The sequence below is a fragment of the Eubalaena glacialis genome, chromosome 4, assembly GCF_028564815.1.
Source record: "Eubalaena glacialis isolate mEubGla1 chromosome 4, mEubGla1.1.hap2.+ XY, whole genome shotgun sequence".
NCBI lineage: Eukaryota > Metazoa > Chordata > Mammalia > Artiodactyla > Balaenidae > Eubalaena > Eubalaena glacialis.
The window spans coordinates 185,984,746-186,008,361 of record NC_083719.1 but is presented as its reverse complement, the minus strand read 5'-3'; the positions used below and the strand labels follow the sequence as shown (position 1 = coordinate 186,008,361).

The 23,616-nt window shown below is 56.5% G+C and overlaps 1 protein-coding gene across 1 annotated transcript in view; it reads left to right on the top strand.

Moving 5' to 3' along the window:
* GNG7 (G protein subunit gamma 7) overlaps positions 1–23,616 on the top strand; it is a 155,781-nt gene that overhangs the window by 47,896 nt on the left and 84,269 nt on the right. The window lies entirely within an intron of this gene.

Here is a 23,616-nt window from a genome sequence, read left to right as displayed (position 1 = left end):
GGGACCACACTCCGTGCTCCTCTGATTCTGTCACAAATGTCTTTGCTACTTCCGTGGAGTTTCCTCTTTCAGGCCGTCTTTGGAATAAACTTCCGGTTTCTAACAAATATACAGATGGATCTTTGATTCAGGTTGTGTTCAATTTAGCAAGAAATTTGAGGGAGATCTGACATCTTTATAACGTATATTCTCATTCTGTGTGTGTGTGTGTGTGTGTGTGTGTGTGTGTTTGTATAAAAGAAAACATGTTAGACAAGAAGGCAGACACTAAATGATTCCATTCAGATGAGATTTCCAGAAAAGGCAAATGTGTAGGGACAGAAAGGTGACTCGGGGTTACCAGGGGCTGGGGTGGGAATGGGGAAGAACTGTACTTGGGCACCAGGCATCTTCCAGGGCGAAGGGGAGGGTCCAGAACTGTGCGGGGTAGGGGTAAGGGTGGTCTCGTAACTTGGTGTACTGACTAAAGAATCTTTTTTTTTTTTTTTAAGCCACTTTATTTTATTTTATTTTTATTTTTTTAAATTTATTTATTTTTGGCTGTGTTGGGTCCTCGTTGCTGCGCGCGGGCTTTTCTCCAGTTGCGGCGAGCAGGGGCCACTCTTCGTTGTGGTGCGCGGGCTTCTCATTGTGGTGGCTTCTCTCATTGCGGAGCACGGGCTCTAGGCGCGTGGGCTTCAATAGTTGTGGCACGTGGGCTCAGTAGTTGTGGCTCACAGACTCCAGAGCACAGGCTCAGTAGCTGTGGCACACGGGCCCAGCTGCTCCGTGGCATGTGGGATCTTCCCGGACCAGGGCCCGAACCCGTGTCCCCTGCATTGGCAGGCGGACTCCCAACCACTGCGCCATCAGGGAAGCCCCTGACTAAAGAATCTTTGAGTTGTGTCCTTCAAACTGGCCAATTTTATGCTGTGTAAAGTGAACCTCAGTAAAGTTAAAAAGTATATATTTTAGCTCAGCTCGGGAGGGAAGCTGTCCCTGCAGACAAAGACCAGAAGCTGAGATTGGAACCCTGGGCTCTGTCTGGCCGGGTCATGCTCTGCCAAGGCCCCAAACAGAATCACAGTGTTAACTCTGTTTCACAAAGTCGCCAAGCAGGAGGGGAGTTGGGAGAACGGCCCGGAGCCAGGCGAGGTCGCGCAGGGGGTACGTGTCTGCGCAGCGTGCGGGACGAGCTAGCCCCGCTCAGCCCTTCTCCGTGGTGTTAACATCTGACCAACTTCCTGTAAAAAGAAAGTGAATTCAGACAAGGGCAAAGGAGAGGTAAGTCACCCCAAACCCCCCACCCATCGAGGACCACTGCTGACACCTCAGTGAGTGTCCTCCCGAATCTCTCTGTGAATTACACTCTTGCATGGGGTTTTGGAGAAGTAGGATTTTCTGTTTGATGTACGCATTCCCTTGATGGGCATCTTCCCTCATCCATAAACCTAGATTTCCATCTTCTTTCCTGAAGCCGGGTGTTATAGATGAATTATAATTTCTTTCATTTAAAAAATTTTATTTATTGACGTGTAGTTGATTGACAGTGTTGTGTTAATTTCTGCGGTACAGCAAAGTGATTCAGCTATACTTATATATACATTCTCTTTTCATATTCTTTTCCATTATGGTTTATCACAAGATATTCCCTGTGCTATACAGTAGAACATTGTCATTTGAATTATAATTTATTTCTTTTTAAAATAATTTTGTAATTGATTTAACTGGTCTTATTACTGGGCTTTTTTGGAGGTGTTCATTCTCTTTTTCTGTTTTTCTTTTTTTTTCTCTCTCTTTTTAAATTTTGCTACATTCTGGGGTGGATGTCCTTGTGCAGACTTCCTACATCCTTGGTTGTCCTTTGGGGTAAATTCCTGGAAGTAGGTTTGCCTTGTCTGTGAATTTAAGTCTGAGTGTTCTCATTTACATTTTTTTTAAAATCATAGTTTATACATTTCCTATGCAACTTGAAATTCACTCTCTCTCTTTTTTTTTTTTTAAATTAATTTATTTATTTTTGGCTGCATTGGGTCCTGGTTGCTGTGCACGGACTTTCTTTAGTTGCTGTGAGAGAGGGCTACTCTTCGTTGTGGTGTGCTGGCTTCTCATTGCGGTGGCTTCTCTTGTTGTGGAGCACAGGCTCTAGGCACGTGGGCCCAGTAGTTGTGGCTCGCAGGCTCTAGAGCACAGGCTCAGTAGTTGTGGCGCACGAGCTTAGCTGCTCCGCGGCATGTGGGATCTTCCTGGGCCAGGGCTTGAACCCGTGTCCCCTGCATTGGTAGGCGGATTCTTAACCACTACGCCACCAGGGAAGCCCTCATTTACATTTTGACCTTCAGCCACAAAGACCTCCAGAAACGCACCATTTCCCATCCCAGGGTGCGTCTCCCTATCCTCCTAAGTTCAGTTTTACGTCCTGGCCAACCTGACAAGCCCAGGTGATTTCAGCTCTTGCGTCCGGGCCTCCTTTTCATGAGCGCAGCCGTTTCTCTAAGGCGAATGGCCCAGCTGCGTCCTTTCTGTTGGGGTTTCTCTCCCAGTGATTTTTTTTTTTTTGCCCCGCCACACGGCATGTGGGATCTCAGTTCCCTGACCAGGGACCGAGACCTTGCCCCCTGCATTGGAAGTGCAGAGTCTTAACCACTGGACCGCCAGGGAAGTCCCAGTGATGCGTTTAAATTCTATTTCTCTGTACACCGTCCACTGCGAATGTTTTTCTGAGCGTGTCTTTGCACTTTGCTCACAGTGGGTTTTGTCATCGGGCATCTGAAACGTCTCGCGCACACCCACGTTCTCCTTTGTGTTTTGTGTGGCCTTCCTCCAAATGTCAAGATTATAAAAAGACAGTTCACCTGCGTTTTGTTCAGATCGTGTATTTTACCCTTAAATCCTTGCACCATTTGAAATTCAGCTGTGCTAGTTGGTCTCACGCAGGCATGATTCTGACCCCCTGCTCCCCACTCAGGGGACACTGGGCCATGTCAGGGGACATCTATGGTTGTCATGACTGGGGGGCTCCTAGCATCAAGGGGGTGGGGGCAGGGATGCTGGTCCACACCCTGCAGTGCCCAGGACGCCCCCCACAGAGGAGGACCAGCCTCCCTTTCAGCAGTGCCCAGTGACAGACCTCTGGGGGAGACAGAATTGTACCCTGAGCGGGTGCCCATCGCCAGCCTTGCAGGGGTTTTCTGTTCCAAGGAAGCCTACTCTCCTGTACGTGCTCCTGGAAGGGGGGAATCTGGGCTTTTCCTGATTGCTTTTTAGTCTCATAGTCACTATGAGCGCATCCTGTTTGCCAGGCCTTGTGCTCAGCATCTGCAGGTGTCCTCACATCCAGTTCCCCACAGCACCGGGGGCGGGCAGCGGGGTCTCCTATTGCTGGGCCGCCGCCTTTCCAGGGAAGCCAGGGTGTCACCATGCAACCCACCCATCCTGGTGACAGCACGCTGATCCGCTGCACTCAATGTCTGCAGACACCAGGGCTAAAAGAGGACCCCGAGTTTGGATTCTGGGGCTGGAGACATTCCCCAGCGTGCTGCAGTTCCAACTGGCGGCCACTAGGGGGCAGTGAAAGTCCGCGGGGTCTCTGGCGGGGCCGGCCTTGAGCCAGGCAGGGATGTTGATGGAGGGGGTGCAGGGGGTGCAAGGGGGCGCCCAGATGTCTTCAGTCAACCCCTCGGCCCTCTTGGAGACCCGTGACCACCCGTCCACGTTCTCCGAGACATTCTGGTTCAGCCCCCAGGGTCCCATGGTCACCCTGTTCTGGGCACACACACCACACACACCCCGCCCCCGCTTGCAGACCTCTGTGGGTCTGTTGGGTGTAAGAGGGAGGCACAAAACACGGGCTCTGTGACCTTGGCGGGCTCACGGCACCTGCACCCCCAAACCCGCCCTGGCCGCAGCACCCTCCAGCGGCTGGAGCAGAGAGCCTGGACCAGGGAACGAAGGCCAAAGGGTGAGGGTGGGCAACCCCGCCGTGACGACTGGGTCTTGCTTCTGTGACTCTCTCCCCTGTCGCCTGGAGCCGGGCCGGCGGCTCTGGCCCCTGGGGGGCTTCCCCAGGCAGCCACCCTCAAAGCCTCCTCATTTGGAATCTGCCCAGTGTCCCCCTGCGGCACCCTCGGGCGTGTGTCACCTCCCAGTACAGTCACCTGGGCAGTGGCTGCCCGGCCTGGTCAGGCATGGGGTGACCCTCCCAAAGATTTCCTCCATCCCTTCAGCAAGGATTTCCCATTGTCTGCCCAGGCCAGGCTCTGGGGGACGCCAGTGAGCAGGGCGGGCAAAATCCCCAGCTCTCACAGGACTGATGTGTCTGTGAGAATTGTGGACCCATTTGGGGTCTCTCCCTCTCAGCAGTGCTGACATCAGGGCCTGGACGTTGTGGGGTGTGGAGCAGCCTCCCTGAGCCCCTGGTTGTAACAACCACAGATGTCCCCAGGCATCACCCAGTGTCCCGTGCGGGCAGGGTCACCCGGGTGAGACCCCTGCCTCACTGGTCCCTCTCTCACTCTGTCTTTGGATGTGTTTAGGGCCCCACTGGGTGGTTTTTCCTGTTGGTTTGGAAGCTCTGAGGGGCCGGGACCACAGCCGGTTGGTTCCTGCCTCATGGAAGGGCTTAGCAAGTGTCCCTACAGCGTGGCAGCTGTGCCAGAGCTCTGGTGTGGGCCATCGTGGTGCTGGCTTTCCTTATGGAGGTGCCGTTGTTCTTTGAGCGAGAGCTGGGCTTTCCAATATGGTAGCCGTGAGCCCCAGGTGGCCACTGAGCACCTGAAAGGGGGCCAAGGTGGAAATGAGAAGATTTTGCACGGACTGGGGTGATTCTTAGTTGAGAACGATTTCTCAGGCACTTCTCCAGCCCTCCCGCTCATGGTGAGAATGCAGAACTCCGTGACCTCCCGACAGCGGGGTGTTTTTCTGATAGCCCCTGTTCTCCCGGGAGTTTGCGAATATTTCTGCTGAAAGCGCCTATTGGAGCCCTTTATCTTGAGAGAGTGGCCCTGGTGTAGGGAGCAAACTCCAACCCAGCGCGCAAGCCAGAGCGTGTTTCTTTCTCCTGGTTGGTTACCCACTTCTGATCTGTCCCGGGTGTGTTGAAATGCACATTGTTATCAGTTCTCTCCATGGACAAGCTGTTCTCCTGAAAGAACTGCCAAGATAGACAGTTAAAAACCTTAAAACGTTCTGCTCACGGAAGGTCACGGCTTCTGCTGTCCCCGCCTTCCTGACAGAGAGCATATATGATACACATGTAATTATGGGGTCCCGCACAGAAACCGGCCAAGGGGGCCCCTGCTGCAGCCCGCAGGGCCTGGAACCCTCTCCCTGTAGGCTGCAGCTCTGATTCTGGAGAGCAGGCCACGTGGTGCTTCCCATGGCAGCGGGGGCAGCTCAGACATGAGTTTGACCCCCTACAGCAGGATCTCACCCTGGTGATCCTGCCCCCAGGGGACACCTGGCCGTGTCTGGGGACGTCTGTGGTCGTCATGACTGGGGAGTTCCTGGCATCCAGTGGGTGGGGGCCAGGGAGGCTGCTCCACACCCCACAGTGTCCAGGACGGCTCCACAGAGAAAGTCCCGGCCCCATGTCAGCAGCACCCAGCGAGTGGGAGGAGAGACCCCTTCTCCACAAGATTCTTGCTCCCAGGATCAATCGAGATCACTCTCTTTATGCTCTACTCTGAGTTATTACCGTGGTTCCCACCCAGGCCCCACTCTTCCGGACCCTGCGGGCTAATCCCCTTATGGACTGGTTAGTGCTGCCACCTGATTCTAGCAGTCTGAACATCGAGGCCCAGAGAGGCTCATGTCCGACACAGCAGAGCCGGGCTTCCACCCGTGGGGCAGCGAGAACTGGCTCAGCCCAGGCGGCAGCCAAGGCACAGAGACCCCTGTATCCCCAGTCACGGGCGCGTTGCTAGGCAACCGCTTGAACAGTCAGCCTCCCTCAGGGCAGGGATGATACACACATGCGGTCATAGGTAGAGTCACAGATTCAAGGCCTCCTTTGACTCCAAACACGCACAGGGTGACAGTCACATATGATAAGAAGGTGGGGGGCAGGGGAGGAGAGGGAGCCACGAGGAGGCTGAAGAGTGGCCCATTTGGGGTGGGCAGGAGGAGCTCCCCACATCCCAGGGCCAATTCTCCACCCTGCAACGCACCGTCCTGACTCCATCTGAGCCGGTGGGCACCGAGGATGTGCCTCTTCCTCCTTATTCCCTGCCCTCCTACTTCATTGATTGAGTCAGCCGACACCTGTGTGCCAGGCCCCGCCAGGCTAAAACACGTGTGTCTAAAACACGTGTGTCTGTGTGCAGAAGCTCCCAGTACAGTGTACCCAGTGGGTGTGTGTGACAGAGGACTGAGGCATGGCCTGGGGAGGGCCTGGGAGTTGGGGCGGGGTGGGGGCCGGGGGGCTGAGGGTGGGTTGGGGACCTGAACAGGTGCCGCAAAATGCAGGGTCACAGGGAACTGGGGTGTTGGGAGCTTGTTTCTAATTGCCATTGGTGTCCCCCCAAATTCAGATGTTAAAACCTACCCCCCAGTGTGGTGATAGTTGGAGATGGAGCCTTTGGTGGGTGTGATCTTGTGACTTATCATAAATACATATTTTGGACTTCAGCCATGGGTCCTGGCTCCCAGCTCCCAAAGCCCTTGGAATTTCCCGAGCTGTAGGAGCATCCCCTGCGTGTGACTAAATGTGACAGTGATTGTAAAACCCCAGGCAGTCTGCTCTGCCATCCCATGAGGAGTGTACTAGCTAGCTATTGCCGTGTAACAAGCCACCACAGGCTCAGCAGCTTACACCTCCCCTGTCTATCGGGGCAGGAGTGTGGACACAGTGTGGCTGGGGCCTCTGCTCAGGGTCTCACTCGGCCTGGCCAGGGCTGAGTTCTTACCTGAGGCTCGACTGGGGAAGGATCCACTTCCAAGTTCTCTCAGGCTGTTGGCAGGATTTGGTTCCTTTCAGTCGTCAGGCCAAGTGCCCATTGCCTTGCTAACAGCATGCTAGGGACGACTCTTAGCTCTTGGAGGCTGCCGCGTCCTGGCCCAGCCTCGTGGTCTCCTCTGTGGGCCCCCTCTTCCCTCAGTCTCTCACTGCAGGAAGGACCCTGCCCTTGGACTAGGTCAGGCCCACCCACGTGATTTGTCCTTTTGATCAACTCAAAGTCAACTGACTTGGAGCTTTAAGTACACCCTCCAAATCCCTTCTTCTGTACGAAATCACCTAATATGGGAAATGGTATCACATTCACAGTCCTGCCCACACTTGGGGGTTGGTCCACAGGGGGCAGGGGTTTGGGGACTTAGAATCCTTATGGCCACAAAGGGGGAGAAGGGGGCATGGTCATTACAGACCCAGCCATGCTGAGCCTCCACCAGGACCGTGCAGGGGGTCTCTTTACCCTCGCCTTCCTTGCTGGAGGCACCGCGGGTGGGTCAGGGTTGGGGTGGAAAGGCGGTGCTTGGAGAAAGCATGCTTTGTCCTCGTCACAGCTAAACAAACCCGTGGCTTCACCTGGTTTTTAATTTTTATTTATTTATTTATTTATTTTTGCTGCGCTGTGAGGCATGTGGAATCTTAGTTCCCCGACCAGGGATCGAACCCGTGCCCCCTGCAGTGGAAACTCAGAGTCTTAACCACTGGACCGCCAGGGAAGTCCCCTCACCTGGTTTTTTTAAAAAAAAACCTTTCATTTGAAATAGTTCCAGATTCATAGGAAGTTGCAAAAACCGTACAGAGCGATCCCATGCACCCTTCCCCCAGCTCCCCTCAGTGGCGGCATCTCGTGTAACTATTGCACAAAAATAGGAAGTTGGCGTAGGGACTGCGTGTGTGCAGAGTTCTGGGCCCTCTGTCACGTGCACAGATTCGGCTCTGCTTAATTTGTGGGTGTGTAGGACCGTCACATGTCTGCAGAGTGGAGAGAGCTCTTCCTGCTGTGTTTGGGGGGGCGGGGAAAAACAGACATCTAACCTTGGGCGGCGCAGTGCCCCACGCTCGTCGTGCAGGGCTGTGCCTCTCTTTTCCCACAATTCTGGGCATCTCGTCTGCCGCCTTGTTAGGCAGCCAGCCCTTCCAGTGGGTTTATTCTCTTGGGGGGGTTGGTCTGCAAGTCTGTGGAGGCTCCCAGCACCAGAAGGCTCAGGTTCAAATCCAGATGCACCCCTCACTCACACGGGCACCCCAGGTGACTCACTTGCCCTTTCTGAGCACAGGGGGCGGGCCCACTGTCACCACCGCGGTCCTGGCATCCACAGGAGGGCCGCCAGAGGGAGGAGTGACGGGGAGGGCCGGGAGTTATGGTGAGGTACCCCAGTTCTCTCTCTGGGGGGTGAGAACCGTCCCTCATCCTCCCCTGGCCATTCTGCCCAGGCTCCGAGGGCTGCTGAGACATCCCATGGTTGGAATCAAGGTTTTCTCAGCTTCCCCAGAGTTCTCTGCCGTCTTCTCTGTGCCCGGAATGGTAGGCGCTCCCCGGGGGGTGGGGGCTTGTTGTGTGCTTCTTCCTCACGGGAGCCCCTACAGTGGCAGCACCCCATGTCTGTGCACCTCCCGTGGGAGGGGGAATTCCAAGATGGCACCAAAGACCCCCGCCCCCCTGGTGTCCACACACTGTCCTATCCCTGCTCCTGAGTGTGGACAGAACCTGGAATGGATGGGATGCCACTCTGTGGTCAGGCTGATGTGATATGGCCCAAGGGACTTTATAACAAAGACCCCTGATCAGTGGACTTTTGAGTTCGTTCATCACAAGGACTGTCTGGGTGGGCCTGACCTAATCAGACGAGCCCTTACAAGAGACCAGAAGCCTACCTAGAGTGGTCAGATCCATAGAGACAGGAAGTAGAATGGTGGGGGCCAGGGGCTGGGGGAGGGGCTGGGGAGTCAGTGTTTCATGGGGACAGTTTCTGTTTGGGAAGATGAGAAAGTTCTGGAGATGATGGTGGGGATGGTTGCCTGACAGTGAGAGTGTGCTTAGTGCCACCGAGCTGTGCGCTTACAAATGGTTAGGTTGGTTATGTGCTTTTTACCACAAGAAAGAGAGAGAGAGAGAGACCACAGCAACAGCAGACACTCTCCTACTGGCTTTGAAAAAAGCAAACAGCCACATGGTGAGCTGCCCGTGGAGGAGGCCATGGGAGCTGAGAGCAGCCACCTGCCAGCAGCCAGCAGGAAAATGGGGCCTCAGTCCTGCAACTGCAGGGAAGTGGATTCTGCCAACCACTCCGATGAGCTTGGAAGGGGACCCTAAGTTCCTAGATGAGAGCTCAGCCTGGCCGATCCCTTGACTTCAGGCTTTTGAGAACCCGAGTTGAGGGCCCAGTTAAGCCACACCCCTGTTCCCTGACACAGAAACCAGGAGATGACAAAGGGTGTTGTCTTAGACCCTAAGTTGGTGGTGATTCGTCATGCAGCAGTAGCTGATCAATACACCTACTCTGTTGCCTTCCCACGCTTGTTCTGAAACTCACCTCAGCTCTGCCAATTAGAGATAATCATCTCCATGTCACAGAGGAGAAACTAGGAGCAGAGAGAGGCTGAGTAAGTGGCCCAGGGCCACGCGATAACTCTTCTGTGACATTCAAATCACCTGCATCTGTCACCCAGGCCGGTTAGTGAGCTCCTTCAGGTCAGGGATCTCGCCCAACTGCCGGCCGGATGTTTAGCGAGTGAAAGAAAGAAAGAATGAGGCTCAGGGAGGAGTCCTCACCTGACCTCCTGAGCAGAGAGGTGAGCCTGTGACCAGGACCGGTGGCATGGCGGGGCCAGCAGAGAATGTACTCATCGTGCCCCAGAAGGAGTGATGACCACACTCGGGCTCCCTGGCTGAGTCAGCGGCCGGGGCCAAGGTCTGAGCTCGTGAGCCTCCTGGAATGGGACGCGCCGTCCCTGGGTCCCTGACTAACATCCCGGCTGATTCACAGCTCTGCCTGGACGAGAGGCGAGCTCGGAGCCAGGGCCCTCTGACCGCAGGACTCGCAAAGCCAGGCAGCCCAGAGCCACAGAGAGCCAGGCTGCCAGCTGTGGGTGTCCTTGGCTCGAGCCGGGGCTGCGGAGTGAGGACAGGCATGCAGAGTAGGTGGGAGGAGAGGCAGCCGCACACGCACGTGCCCCTGGCAAACCAGCAACCAGGTCTCCCGCGTCCCAGGGCCGAGGGGCAGGGCCCGCTGGCCCCCTCGACACTGTGAACACTGAGGCCAGGTTGTTCTCTGTGCGGGGTCGTCCTGGGCGCTGTGGGGTGTGGAGCAGCATCCCTGGCCCCGCCCATTCGATACCAGGAGCCCCCCAGTCGTGACAGCCACAGACGTCCCCAGACATTACCCAACGTCCCCTGGGGGGTAGAATCACCCCAGTTGAAACCCTGGTTGAGTGAGTTGATGGTGACAGCACTGCCTGAGGTGCTCCCTCTGGGGCTGCAGGGAGGCCTTCCTGGAGGAAGTGACGTCTGAGTTGAGCATGCCAATGCCCTGGAGCCGACTGGGGTGGGAGGGACCCTCGAGGTGGCGGGAGCAGTGTGTGCCTAGGAGTAGAGGCTGGTTCCAGGATGGTGGGCAGGGGTGCAAGGTGAGGCAGAGGGAGTGAGGAGGCCGCGGGCAGAGACCACCTTATCCTCAGGGCAGTAAGGAGACATAGAGGGTTCCAGCCCCACCCATGGCAACAATCAGTTGATCTTGTTTTCCAGATTAGGAAACTGAGGCACAGGGAAGGTGAGCGTGCCCCAGTCGCCCCCAGCGGTGGTGGGCAGAGGCCCAGGGGGTTTCAGGGCCGTTTCTGCAGTGCCTGGGGGCGGGGCCGGGCACTGGAGCCAGGCCCAAGAAGCAGCACCTACCTCAGCACCTCCCAGCTCTGAGAGCCCTGGCCAGGCAGGCATCTGCTCCCACCCTCCGTCTCCCTGTGGTAAAATCGGGGCGATAGCTGCCCCGGCCACCCTCGGCCGCTGCCGGAGGAGATGAGGTCATCAGCTCTGCAGTCCGTGTCCCTGGGCGGCACAGTGAGGGCTCTGGACGGATGGGAAGCGTGTCCTGTCACCCCACTGTCACTGGAGTTCTCCCACCTGAGCCCCACGCCCTTCCCCTTTCTGGGCTCTGCCTTCCTGCTTCCTGAAGGTGTCAGGGGTCTTCCAGCTTCTCTGGTATCCATGGAAACCTGGGCCTGAGTGAGGGACCCCCAGGCCCTTCAGCAGGTTGCTGGAGAGCCCTGGACCCCTGCTCCCCGTCCCAGGGCCCCTCCCCTTGACCGAGGGGGAGAAAGAAGTCGGGGAACCGTGGGGACAGAACATGCCCGTGGCCCAGAGCCGACGCCCCCGGGAGGTGACCAGCAGGGGTCCACCCTCTGCGGGTCCCGGCCCCGCGTCCACCAGGAAGGACAACAGCCAGGGCAGTGCTTCCGTGTCCTGAGCTGACCTTGTTTTCCTGATCTCGGGGCAGGAACAGCTTGGCCAGCAGAGTGGACACGTCTAAGCTCAGTAAACAGCCAGGGATCCGGGGGTGGGAGCTGAGGTGCCGGGTCCCCCTGCCTGCGCACCTGCCCTCCCCTCCGTCCTTGGGAATTATCAGGAAAGCTCAGTGGAGCAGGTCCCTGAACCCTTCCCTTAGGACTCTAATGTGCTCAGCCACCTCCCGGAGGGTGGGGTGGGGTGGTGGATATGCCACCTGGTGACGGTCACCTGTGTTGTGAGGCCACCAGGGTTGCCCTGTTTACGCATGGGCTGCGTTGCTGCACACACGCACACCGAGGACAGGCACAGGCTCTTGTGAACATTTGGAACATCTTCGTGTGTGTGTGTGTGTGTGTGTGTGTGTGTGTGTGTTGAAATACAAATGGCATTAAATTCACCATTTTTAAGTGCACAGTTAAGTGGCATTAAATATATGCACATTGTTGTGGAACCATCCCCGCCATCCATCTCCAGAACTTTCTCATCTTCCCAAATAGAAACTGTCCCCATGAAACACTGACTCCCCAGCCCCTCCCCCAGCCCCTGGCCCCCACCATCTATACTTCCTGTCTCTGTGGATGTGACTCCTCTAGGGACCCCGTGAGTGGAATCAGACAGTACTTGTCCTTCTGTGTTTGGCTTCTCTCACTGAGCATCATGTCCTTGGGGTCCATCCACGGTATAGCAAGTGTCAGAATCTCCTTCCTTTTCGAGGCTGAATCATTTTCCATTTTGTGGATGGACCACGTTTGTTTATCCATCATCCGTCCATGAATACTTGGGTTCTTTCTACCTTTTGGCTGTTGGGAATCATGCTGCTGTGAACACAAGTGTACAGCTATCTGTTTGAGACCCCGCTTTCAATTCTTTGGTGTATGAAACATTTTTTTGTTCTGGTTTGACACCTTGGCCCCAGCCTGCGGGTCACCTGTCCACCCCCCAGGACAGGGAGAGCCCAGTCCAAGCTGCAGAATCAGGGAGCTGGGCCAATACATGGCTTTTCCCTTGCCTACCCTCACTCGGGCCCAGACACCCCTAGGAAGAAAAACTGAGTTTTTGCATAAACACATATGCCACGGTACAAGAATTCAAAAGGTGCAAATGGTGTCCTGTGAAAATGGTGTCTCCCTCCCACCTGTGCTCCAGCTCTCAGCCTCCCTTCCTGTAAACAAGTGACTTCCTGGTTTCCGGGTCTTTCCCCAGACATGCTCTGCATCCCAGGCACCCTTTGTGGCCGTTAACTTTTTCAGGGCAAAGCTGTGCATTCCTCAAAAGCTTCCACTGACAGGAGTGGTTCAGAGGGAGGCCGGGGCTGGGGAGGCAGAGGGAGCTGTTAGGTCAGCAGGCCTGTGGGGCATGTCAGCTCTGGGTGAGCTCCCCTGCCAGGCGCTATGGAGCCACGGGAGCCCCACCCATCCCTCGCCTGGCCCCCCGCCTGTACACAGTGGGGTTCTTTTTTTGGCCATGCCGTGCGGCATGTGGAATCTTAGTTCCCCAACCAGGGGTCAAACCCGCACCCCCTGCAGTGGCAGCAGGGAGTCTGAACCACTGGACCGCCAGGGAAGTCCCACAGTGGATATTTAATAATAATAACCTATCCCCGTGTTATGGACTGAATGTTCATGTCCCCCCAAATTCATATGCTGAAGCCCTAACCCCCAGTGGGATGGTGTTTGGAGGTGAGGCCCTTGGGAGTTGATTGGGTTCGGTGAGGTCATGGGGGTTGGGCCTCTAGGATGAGATTAGTGTCCTTATAAGGGGATGAAAAGACCACAGCTCTCTCCGCCATGTGAAGTCACAGCAGGAAGGCGGCTGTCTGCAGATCAGGAAGTAGGCCCTCACCAGGAACCAGCCATGCCAGCATGGGCTTCCAGCCTCTGAGACAATGAGGAATCATGTCTGTGGTTTAAGCCCCCCAGTCTGCAGGGTTCTGTGATAACAGCCTGAATGGACTAATATATCCAGTCAAAAATAAAAGTAAGTAGAAGCAGTCCCCCCAAGGCACTGTGAACGCTTTTGAGGACAAGAGTGGGTGAAGGAGACCCTCTGCTAACCAGAGAGGTGTTTGGAGGATGGGCTGGGGTGACCTGGCTCCTCCATAGGCTGTCAGAGTGTGGGGAAGGGAAACCGCAGAGGGGTGACAGCGTCCTGAGACCACCGTAGCAGATGAACCCAGACTGGGCAGCTTAGAACAACAGAGACTTATTCTCCCACAGTCCTGGAGGCCAGAAGTCCGAGGTCAAGATGTCACAGAGGCTCGGGGGAGGGTCCTTCCTGCCTCTTCCAGCCTCTGGGGCTCCAGGCAGTTCTGGGCTTATGGACACATCAGCTCAGTCTCTGCCCCCATTGTCATGTGACCTTCCCTCTGTCTCTGTGTGTCTCTCCTCTTCTTATAAGGACGCCAGCATTGGGTTAGGGCCCATCCTATTCCAGTGTGACCTCATCTTACTTTAACTAATTACATCTGCGAAGACCCTATTTCCAAATAAGGTCGCCGAACTAGTCTGCTCAAGCTGTCACAACCAAATACCACAGGCCGGGGCCTTAAGCAACAGACACTTATTCTCTTGCAGTGCTGGAGGCTGGACGTCCCAGATTGCGGTGTCGGCAGGGCTGGTCCCCTCTGAGGCCTCTTTCCTTGGTGTGAGGACGGCCGCCTTCTCCCCGTGTCCTCACATGGTCTCCCCTCTGTGCATGTCTGTGTCCTAATCTGTCTTCTTATAAGGACCCCAGTCCCATTGGCTCAGGGCCCACCCTCAGGGCCTCATTTTACCGTAATCTCTTCTTTAAAGACCCCATCTCCAAATACAGTCACAGTCTGAGGTCCTGGGGGTCAGGGCTTCCACAGAGGAATTTGGGGGACCAGAATTCAGTTCATATCAGTCACCATCTGAGGTTTCGGGTGGACATGAATTTTGGGGGCACACTGCTCAACCCACCGTGGAAGAGCTGGGTGGAACTCAGTAAGGGACTGTGGCGGGGGGGAGGGTAGGAGGGTGGGTCACAGGGGGAGGGGAGCCTGCAGCAAATAAAAGCACAGTGGACTGGGCTCGCTCTTGGCCAGAGCGAGTCATTTAGCCAAAATGTAACCTCTACCCAGAGCGCGATGCCAGGAGGGGAGCCTTCGCGCCTTTGTAAACGAGAGTGGAAACCAGGGCTGGAGGAGGTCACCCAAGGTCACAGCACAGCCTTGACTGGACAGCATCTCCACCCCGCAAGTCCGTTCCGTGCATACCACCAGCTGTCCAGCCGGGGGTAACGATGCTGTGGGGACACTCAAGGGTCCCCCAGTGAGGCTGGCACCGTAACCCTAGAATCCCACCAATCGCTGGGACATTTCCTTGAAATCTCTTTTGCCTGTAATTGCTTAAACATGTTGGATTCTTGCCCGAGATCTTTCCAGTTTGCTTTGAGGGAAAACCACTTTGACTTTTTCCCTTCTTTATAGCATGCTGATCTTGCAGCATGAGCGCCCCCTGGGGGTGCCATGGGCCCTGCCCTGGGGTGCAGTGGGGGGACGGGGTGAGGGCTGTTACTATGTCTGAGGGGTGATTGCAAAGTGGGGCAGTGATCGGGACACCTGACGTGTAGGGACACAGAACAGGACAGTGTCCTGTAGCCAAAGCACAGGGCTGTGGGCTCTTTTTCCTTTATTGAGATATAGTTCACACAGCACACAATTCATCCTTTAAAGTGTTCAATGCAGTGCATTTTAGTACCTAGTTGTGCAACAGCCACCACTAGCTAATTCTAGAACATTCCATCACCCCAAAAGAAGCCCCGTCCCCATCAGCAGTCACTCCCCGTATCCCCCTCCCCAGCCCCTGACAACCACGAACCTACTCTCTGTGTCTGTGGACTTACCTGTTCTGGACGTTTCCCATCAGTGGAATCACACACTGTGTGTCCTTCTGTGTCTGGCTTCTCTCACTGAGCATCGTGTTCTCAGGGTCCGTCCACGTGGTAGCGAGTGTCAGGGCTTCCCCCCTCTTCATGGCTGCATAATGGTCCACGGTGGTGTTTGCTTTTGAAAGATGTTATGTGATGGACATTTCGATGGTATTGGTATTCTGATGTCTGTTGGGGCCCCACACCCTGTAGGTTTTGGCCTGATTTTATTTATTTATTTTATTTTTTATTTAAAAAAATTTTTTGGCTGCACGTGGCGTACAGAATCTTAGTTCCCCAACCAGGGATCAAACCCTTGCCCCCTGCGGTGAAAGTGTGGAGTCTTAACCACTGGACCACCAAGAAAGTCCCTGGCCTAATTTTTTTTTTTAATTTATTTTTATTTATTTATTTTTGGCTGTGTTGGGTCTTCGTTTCTGTGCGAGGGCTTTCTCTAGTTGCGGCAAGCGGGGGCCACTCTTCATCGCGGTGCGCGGGCCTCTCACTATCGTGGCCTCTCTTGTTGCGGAGCACAGGCTCCAGACGCGCAGGCTCAGTAGTTGTGGCTCACGGGCCTAGTTGCTCTGCGGCATGTGGGATCTTCCCAGACCAGGGCTCGAACCTGTGTCCCCTGTATTGGCAGGCAGATTCTCAACCACTGCACCACCAGGGAAGCCCCCCCCCCCCCCCCCCCCCCGGCCTGATTTTAAACAAGCACTTGCTACAAACTTGCTATAATGGAGATCAACAGTAGCAGACTTTTTGGTAAAGGGCCAGACCTTAAATATTTTCGTTTGCAGGCCAGGTTGTCTCTGCTGAAACTACTCAACTCTTGTATCTTGAAAGCCACCAGAGACAATACCTGGGGGAAGGGGCGTGGCTATGTGCCAGTAAAACTTTATTTACAAAAAATGTGCAGAGGGCCGGATGTGGCCCTCGGACCAGAGCTCACCAACCACTCTTTAGGACAGAGGTTCTCCAGCTTTTTGGTCTTGAAGGCTCCAAAGAGCTTTTTTTAAATTTGGGTTCTATTTATCAAAAGTTACCGGATTCAAAATTAAAACTGAGAAAAGGGCTTCCCTGGTGGCGCAGTGGTTGAGAGTCCGCCTGTCAATGCAGGGGACACGGGTTCAAGCCCTGGTCTGGGAAGATCCCACGTGCCGCGGAGCAGCTGGGCCCGTGAGCCACAATTACTGAGCCTGCGCGTCTGGAGCCTGTGCTCTGCAACAAGAGAGGCCGCGATAGTGAGAGGCCCGCGCACCGCGATGAAGAGTGGCCCCCGCTTGCCACAACTAGAGAAAGCCCTCGCACGGAAACGAAGGCCCAACACAGCCATAAATAAATAAATAAACAAATACTTAAAAAAAAAAAAGTAAAAGTCTATTAATTAAAAAAAAAAAAACAAAAAAACAGGAAAACCAAATTTGTTAAAAAAAAAAAAACTGAGAAAAATCTTAAATATTTATTAATTCATTTAAAAATAACAAGAATAAGCCCTAAATGGCATTTTTAAATGGAAAGTAACTTTTTTTTTTCCCCAAAACAAACAAACAATTAGTGAGAAGATGGCCAGGAAAACCCAGAGGCTTTCACTGCCCAGAGATGACTGAGGACACGTGAGTGGCGACTGAACAGAGTGTAAGGATCCTGGGGCAGGACAAGGACATTGGGGGGAAAACTAGGGAAATCTGAATAAAGTGTCCCCATGTCACTTTCCCAGCTGTGACAAACTCACCCCGGGGAAGGGTAGTTGGGGAAGGGCAGACGGCACTCTCTCTACTGTCTTTGTAACTTTTCTGTAAACCCCAGATTATTTCAAAGTACACGTTTGTTGAAAAAAACAGGACAGAACAAAACAACTGTGTGGTCGAGTGAGCACTCCATCACAGTCAGAGGAGGGTGAGGATGGCGTCGGGGAAAGCGGCTGGAGAAGCTGGGGAGGCGGGGTTGGTGGCTGGAGAGTGAGTGGCAGGTCAGACCGTCAGTCAGAATACCGACCCGGGGCTTCCCTGGTGGCGCAGTGGTTGAGAATCTGCCTGCCAATACAGGGGACACGGGTTCGAGCCCTGGTCTGGGAAGATCCCACGTGCCGCGGAGCAGCTGGGCCCGTGAGCCACAACTACTGAGCCTGCGCGTCTGGAGCCTGTGCTCCGCAACAAGAGGGGCCGCGATAGTGAGAGGCCCGCGCACCGCGATGAAGAGTGGCCCCTGCTTGCCGCAACTAGAGAAAGCCCTCGCACAGAAATGAAGACCCAACACAGCCATAAATAACTAACTAAACAAATACTTAAAAAAATATAGGTGTTAAATGTTTAAAAAAAAAAGAATACTGACCTGGCGCCCAGCACAGGCCAAGGGTGGTCGTAGGTGCCGGCCATGGTGGTGAATGAAGCCCTGCCCTCCAAGGACAGCGCTGGCACAGACACCCAAGCAAACAAGAAGGACAAAACAGGACTTCCCTGGCGTTCCAGTCCAATGGTTATGACTCCACGCTTGCAATGCAGGAGACGCAGGTTCGATCCCTGGTCAGGGAGCTAAGATCCTGCATGCCGCGCGGTGCGGCCAAAGAGAAAAAAAGGGCAGGAGGAAGAAATCAGGAAATGTGCCTGGTGGGGCCGAGCAGAGAGATGAGAGCCCAGGGTCCAGGGAGGTCTCAGAGGAGGTCGCGTCTACGTCCATGCCGACCAGGGGGCTAGGGAGGGCATCCGACGCAGAAGGCAGGCGCCGAGGGGGAGGGAGCTCCAAGGGCTCCCTGCAGGCAGGGGCTTGCAGGGTGGGAGGTGGGAGGTGGTGGGCAGGGCATGGACAGTCGTGAGGCCTGACGGCCAGGCGTCCTGGAGAATGGCCCTCTGTCCAGGCTGGTCTCGTGCTTTTGATCAAACCGATGGGGGCCCAAGGCTCGCAGCCCCCGAGGCAGGGTCAGAGCCGCAGTGGCAAGTCGGGCTCAGCCCCGACGTGGCTTAGCCCAGCCTCCCCAGAAGAGCCCAGTCCCTCGTCTAGGCCAGTGGGTCTCAACCAGGGGCGATTCTGCCCCCAGGGACACTGCGCCATGTCTGGGGCATCTGTGGTTGTCATGATGGGGGACGGGGTGTGGCATCAAGTGGGTGGGAGGCCAGGATGGCTGCCCCACAGAGGACGACCCCGCCCTGATGTCAGCAGTGCCGGGGGGGACCCTGTGTTAAGTATTTGGAAAAAGCATTGAGTCCGATCCCTGCTCACGCTGGGCGCTTGGGTTTAGAGCCAGGCTTGCACGCACGTGGACTCCAGATCGCTCTCTGCTTGGAAACTCAAATGCCTGTGACCCTGGGCTTCCCTACTCTCCCGCACCCCCATCCTGAGCGTCCCCCCAGGCGTTGGTGGCCCACATGGCGCTCAGAGGGAGGAGGGCTCAGAAGCTCCTTCGTCTTGCAGCTGTGGGGTCAGCGACAGGATCTTCAGGGCCAGGTACGAGATGAAAACCCGAGCCCCTTGCTCAGAAGTTTCCCGGAGATTCCAGACGGTGAGAGCAGAGCATTAAAGCAAGGGTGGGCCCTGGGCCGGCGCTGGCTCCCTCTGAGGTCGAGGCCAGGAGAGGGGGGGCGCTGGGCCCCAGGTCCCTCCCCCTTCCCCTGCCTCATCCCCTGCGGGTGCCCCACCTACAGGCGAGGCCAAGCTGCTGTCCTTGGCGCCCTGCCATGTTTACTTCACCCGCCCCAGTGTGCTGGGCCGGGCTGACCAGGAAGGGGCTGGGAAAGACGGTCCTGCTCACAGGGCGGTCTCCACGGCCATGGCTGCAGACCCAGGGACAGCACGGGGCCCAGGCCGGAACCCTTGGTCTGTGTCCTCCCAGCCCGTCCCCCCCGACCCCAGCTGCGGGGGCTGTGGCTTCTCTCCCCCTTCCCCCACCCCCTGGCGTGTTGCTGACGTGCAGACGGGACACGCCACCTGAGTGGAGTGGGAAGGAGAGGAGGCCATTCAGAGACACTGGGCTCACCCGGGTGGTACTGTCTGACCATCAGCAGTTTATGCTGGTGTCCAGTGTGAGCAGGGAGCAGGTTCAGTTTTCTCCCGAATAATTAACCCAGGGTCTCCCCCGTCGGCGCTGTGGATATTGGGCCAGGTCCTCCTCTGTGGGGGGCCGTCCTGGGCACCGCGGCGTGTGGAGTGGCCTCCCTGGTCCCCACGCACTGGATGCCAGGGGCACCCCCCGTCGTGACGACCACAGATGTCCCCAGACTGTTCCCAGGGTGAGAGCCACCCCCAGTCCAGGCCCTCCGAGGGGCAGGCAGGGTGCAGAAGCCGGGGAGTCCGCCCTCCCGGGGCAGCTGGGTCCCTTTAGCAGCACCTGCCGGGAACAAGCCTGGAGCCACGCAGAGCCGCCGCGGCCGCAGTGCCAGGAACACAGCCCGGCCTCTGCTGGATTTCTTGGCTGTGATGCACAAGGGCTGGGAACTGTGCTTTCCAGGGATTGGGCAACCAGAAATCTCAGCATCTGTGTTCTCCGCTTCAACACACAGCAGCCCAGCAACCTCAAATATGTCCGGCGTCCACACGGGGCCCTGGGCAGAGGGGCTGACCAGCTGCTTCCAAAGTCATTTCTATTATTGGACCAAGACGGGGCAGTGGGGTCTCATCGGGGCTGATCCTGCCCCAGGGGACACTGGGCGATGTCTGGGGATGTCTGTGGTCATCTTGACTGGGGGGCTCCTGGCATCCAGGGGGTGGGGGCCAGGGAGGCTGCTCCATCACCCACAGCGCCCGAGACGGCCCCACAGAGGATGACCCGCCCCAGTGCTGTCTCCGGACTCCTAGTCCTGGGAGCTCATGATTCTGGTCTTGGGTCCACGGGATGATGCCAGGACGCTGGTGCAGCCCCCTCTCTGTCATGGGTGGGGGTCATGGGTCTGCAGGAAACGCACCCTGTCTGAAGCTCCTGCACCCCCCGCATGAACAGCGCACTGTCCTCTGTGGGACGCGGGGATCGGGGAGGTGGGACGTCGTCCTGACGCCCTGTCCCCGATACCTCAAAGCCCTTTCAGGGCAGCCCAGGGTCTTGACGGCCGCAGCCTTGCACAGTGATGTCAGCAGACAGCTCCGTGGCCGCTGGCCTGCGGCTTCCAAGAAGCTCACACCCGCTCCCGGGAAGGAGCTGTGGGGACCCGCCTGTTTCCAGCAAGCTCTGTGTCGGGGAGCTGAGGGAGGTGGACGGGGAGTCAGGGCCCAGCCCAGGCAGCTCCCAGGCAGCTCCTGCAAACTCCCTGCCAACCCAGATGGGGCTGCAGGTCCCACTGCCAGGCTACCGTCTGCAGGCTGAGTCAGGGCTGCGTCACGTGGAGGAAAGAAACGCCAGCTCAGCAGCCGCAGAGGCAGCCTTAGAAGCCTTGTCAGGTCCTGTGACCTCCCTGCTCGGAGTGCCCCCTCCCCAATCTCCCAAGGGCTACGGCTCACCTCTCAGTGGCCACAGGGCCTGTCAGCTTTTGACCTCGCCACCCGCTGCCCCAGAAGGCATCTTCTCGCCCCAGGACATTTGCACGAGCTACACCCCCACTGCCGCCACCTTTCCTCCAAATATCCACACGGCTGCCCCTCATCTCTTTAGGGTCTGTGCTCCAGTGTCCCTTTCCAGCGAGGGCTCTCCTCTCCAGCCCGTCCTTGAATCCCACCGCCCTCTCCCCACCAACACCCCCGGTCCTTCTGAACTGCCTCACTTTTCTCCATGACGCCTCCGAGTAAAACTGTCTCTATTTCATGTAGTTATTTGTGTGCATGTTTCTCTCCCCCATCTAGAATGTTAGGTTCACCGGGCTTGCCCAGAGGTCGGTGGTCAGCACACTTTTTCCAGAAAGGGCCAGAGAGGGAATATTGTCAGCTTTGCAGGCGGACACTCTCCGTCAAGACGACTCAGTTCTGCCCTTGTAAATTACCGGTCGTGCTGTGTGCCAATAAAACTTTATTTAGGAGAATTTGTGTCAGATGATTACGGAACTGAACGTGTCTTGGGGAACGTCCCACCGAGGATGACCCGGCCCGGATGTCAGCAGTGCCGCCGGGAGACCCTGCCTCTACCCAACACACGTTGGGTTGTGACCTCTGGAAGTTTCCACGGTGCACAAACGTTGGGTGGCCCACCCCTGAGGCTCTCTCTTGCCACAGCCTTCCAAGTGACCACACGTTCTTCTTACGGTCACACTCGTGACCGGCGAGGCAGGCTGGGCTTATCCTGAGGCTCATCCCGTGCTGGTCCAGCGCTCTCATCTTCCTCACGGGGCGCCGGTTGCCGGGCTTGGCCCGTGAGCACTCCTGCTTCGCTGAGTCCGCTCGGGTCGGCCTGGGAGCTGGTGCCGTGGGTCTTGCAGCAGTAACATCAGCAGCCCCCCACGGGGTTCTCTTTCTGCCCGGCCCTTGCCCCTGCTGGTGCAGGGGGACAAAGACCCACAGGGGACGTGACATGATCGCCCTGCAGCAGCCACCTGGAAGGCACGCGGGGTTTGCCGCTGCCCAGCCTGGCGTAACCACATTCTGGGGTGGCTGTCAGGACATGAGGGGACAGCAAGTGCCCATTGCTTGAGGGCCACCCCTCAAGGCACATTGCAGGGCGCCCTGTGTCCTTGATCCCGGCAGACCCTCGAGTCACTGCACAAATCACGGCTGCAAATTCCAGAAACGTTCAGAACAGGCAGATCCACAGAGAGAGAGAGTGGGTTCATGGTTGTCACGGCCTGCAGGAGGAGAAGTGACTGCTGATGGAGGTGGGGTTTCATATGGGGGAGATGAGAATGTCCTGGAATTAGATAGAGGTGATGGCTGTACAAATGCCAATGAACTGAACAGTGTAACGTGATTAAAATGGTAGCTTTTATGTTATGTGCATTTTCACCCCCGCCCCCCAGGCCCAGATGTGCAGGGGCCCCGCACAGACCTGGTGGGCAGGGAGTGGATGGTGTTCACGAAGCTCCTCACCGCGTGAGCCTGCTCAGGCCGCCAGGTAGGGGCTGTCCTCCCGCCCTCCCTCTGTCCGTCTCTCCAGCTGATTTGGCCCCCAGACATGGCCCTTCAGGCCGCTGTGGCCTTCTCGGGCTGTGGGACCCATGGTTCTGGCAGGAACGGGTCAGGCTCCCCGACGTCCCTCGGAGCCCTGGGGCAGGCCCAGGGAGCATGGCTCCGTGGGGACCTTTTGTGTTGTATGTGCCCGTCCTTTGTGCTTGTGGGGTAGGTCACCCCCAGTGTGACAACCACAGAGGTCTCCAGACATGGCAGTGCCCCAGGGGGCAGGACTGCCTGGGTGGAGAATGGGTCTAGGGCAGTGCCCCAGGCTCCGAAGCGAACATCCAGGAGCTGGGCCTGTGCAGAGGGGGCTGACCCAGCCTGGGCGAGGGGAGGGGAGGCCCCCGTGAGAAGCAACGTTTCAACCAAGGTGGTCCGGGCAGCATGCTCGCCCCCGTCCATCACAGGAGGCCCGTGCCCAGGGCCCACCAAAGTGCTTTCACTTCTGTTAAAATCAGTCGACCAAGAGTGAATGTCTTAATGAATATATAATAACAACCCAGCCTGGTTTGTATTCATCTTCACACCTGTGCAGTTAATAAACTGTAACTTTCCGGGTTGCTGTTTGGAGGCAGGGGCCTCCCAAGGCAAACCTGTCTCGGGCTCACGCCCCACAGGTACACCCCACAGTGCCTGGGAGGGCTGCCACAGAGAATGACCCCACCCCAGTGTCAGCAGTGCCGAGGGGGGGACCCCTGCATTTATTATTTGGAAAAATACTGAATTTGATCCATAGCACAGCTTAGACTCCAGAATAAATCCCCAATGGTCAGCCGGTATAAGCCAGGGTACCTCCCAGTGTCTGTGAGTCACCTCCTCTCCCTACCCCTCAAGTGTGTATTTAAATGTGTGCAGCAGCATCGCAGGATCTCAGAGGTCACATGGTCATGGAATGTAGTCTTCTGACGGTCCGTGGAATCCCTAACCCGGGGGGGGGGTCTCACCTGCCCTAAATCAATGCAGGTTTTGCACGTCCTCCCCCTTCATTCTCAGGCTCCTCGAGGGCTGGAACCCCTCCTTGTTCACCGCTGATACCCAACACCTGGGGTCCACCTGCCACACTGCCGGGTGGACGTCGTGCTGCCCGTGCAGCCGTGGCCACCAGGTGGCAGCACAGCCCTCCCGCTGGCTGGCATTTCTGGCTCCCGGTTCCAGCATCCCAGAAACACCGCAGTCTAGACGCCCGCTGGCGGGATTCCTCTCCCCTGAAGTCAGTCTGCGGAGACCTTCGTGATCCTGATGCTTGGTCATCATCTCCCACGGTGCATTTCCAGGC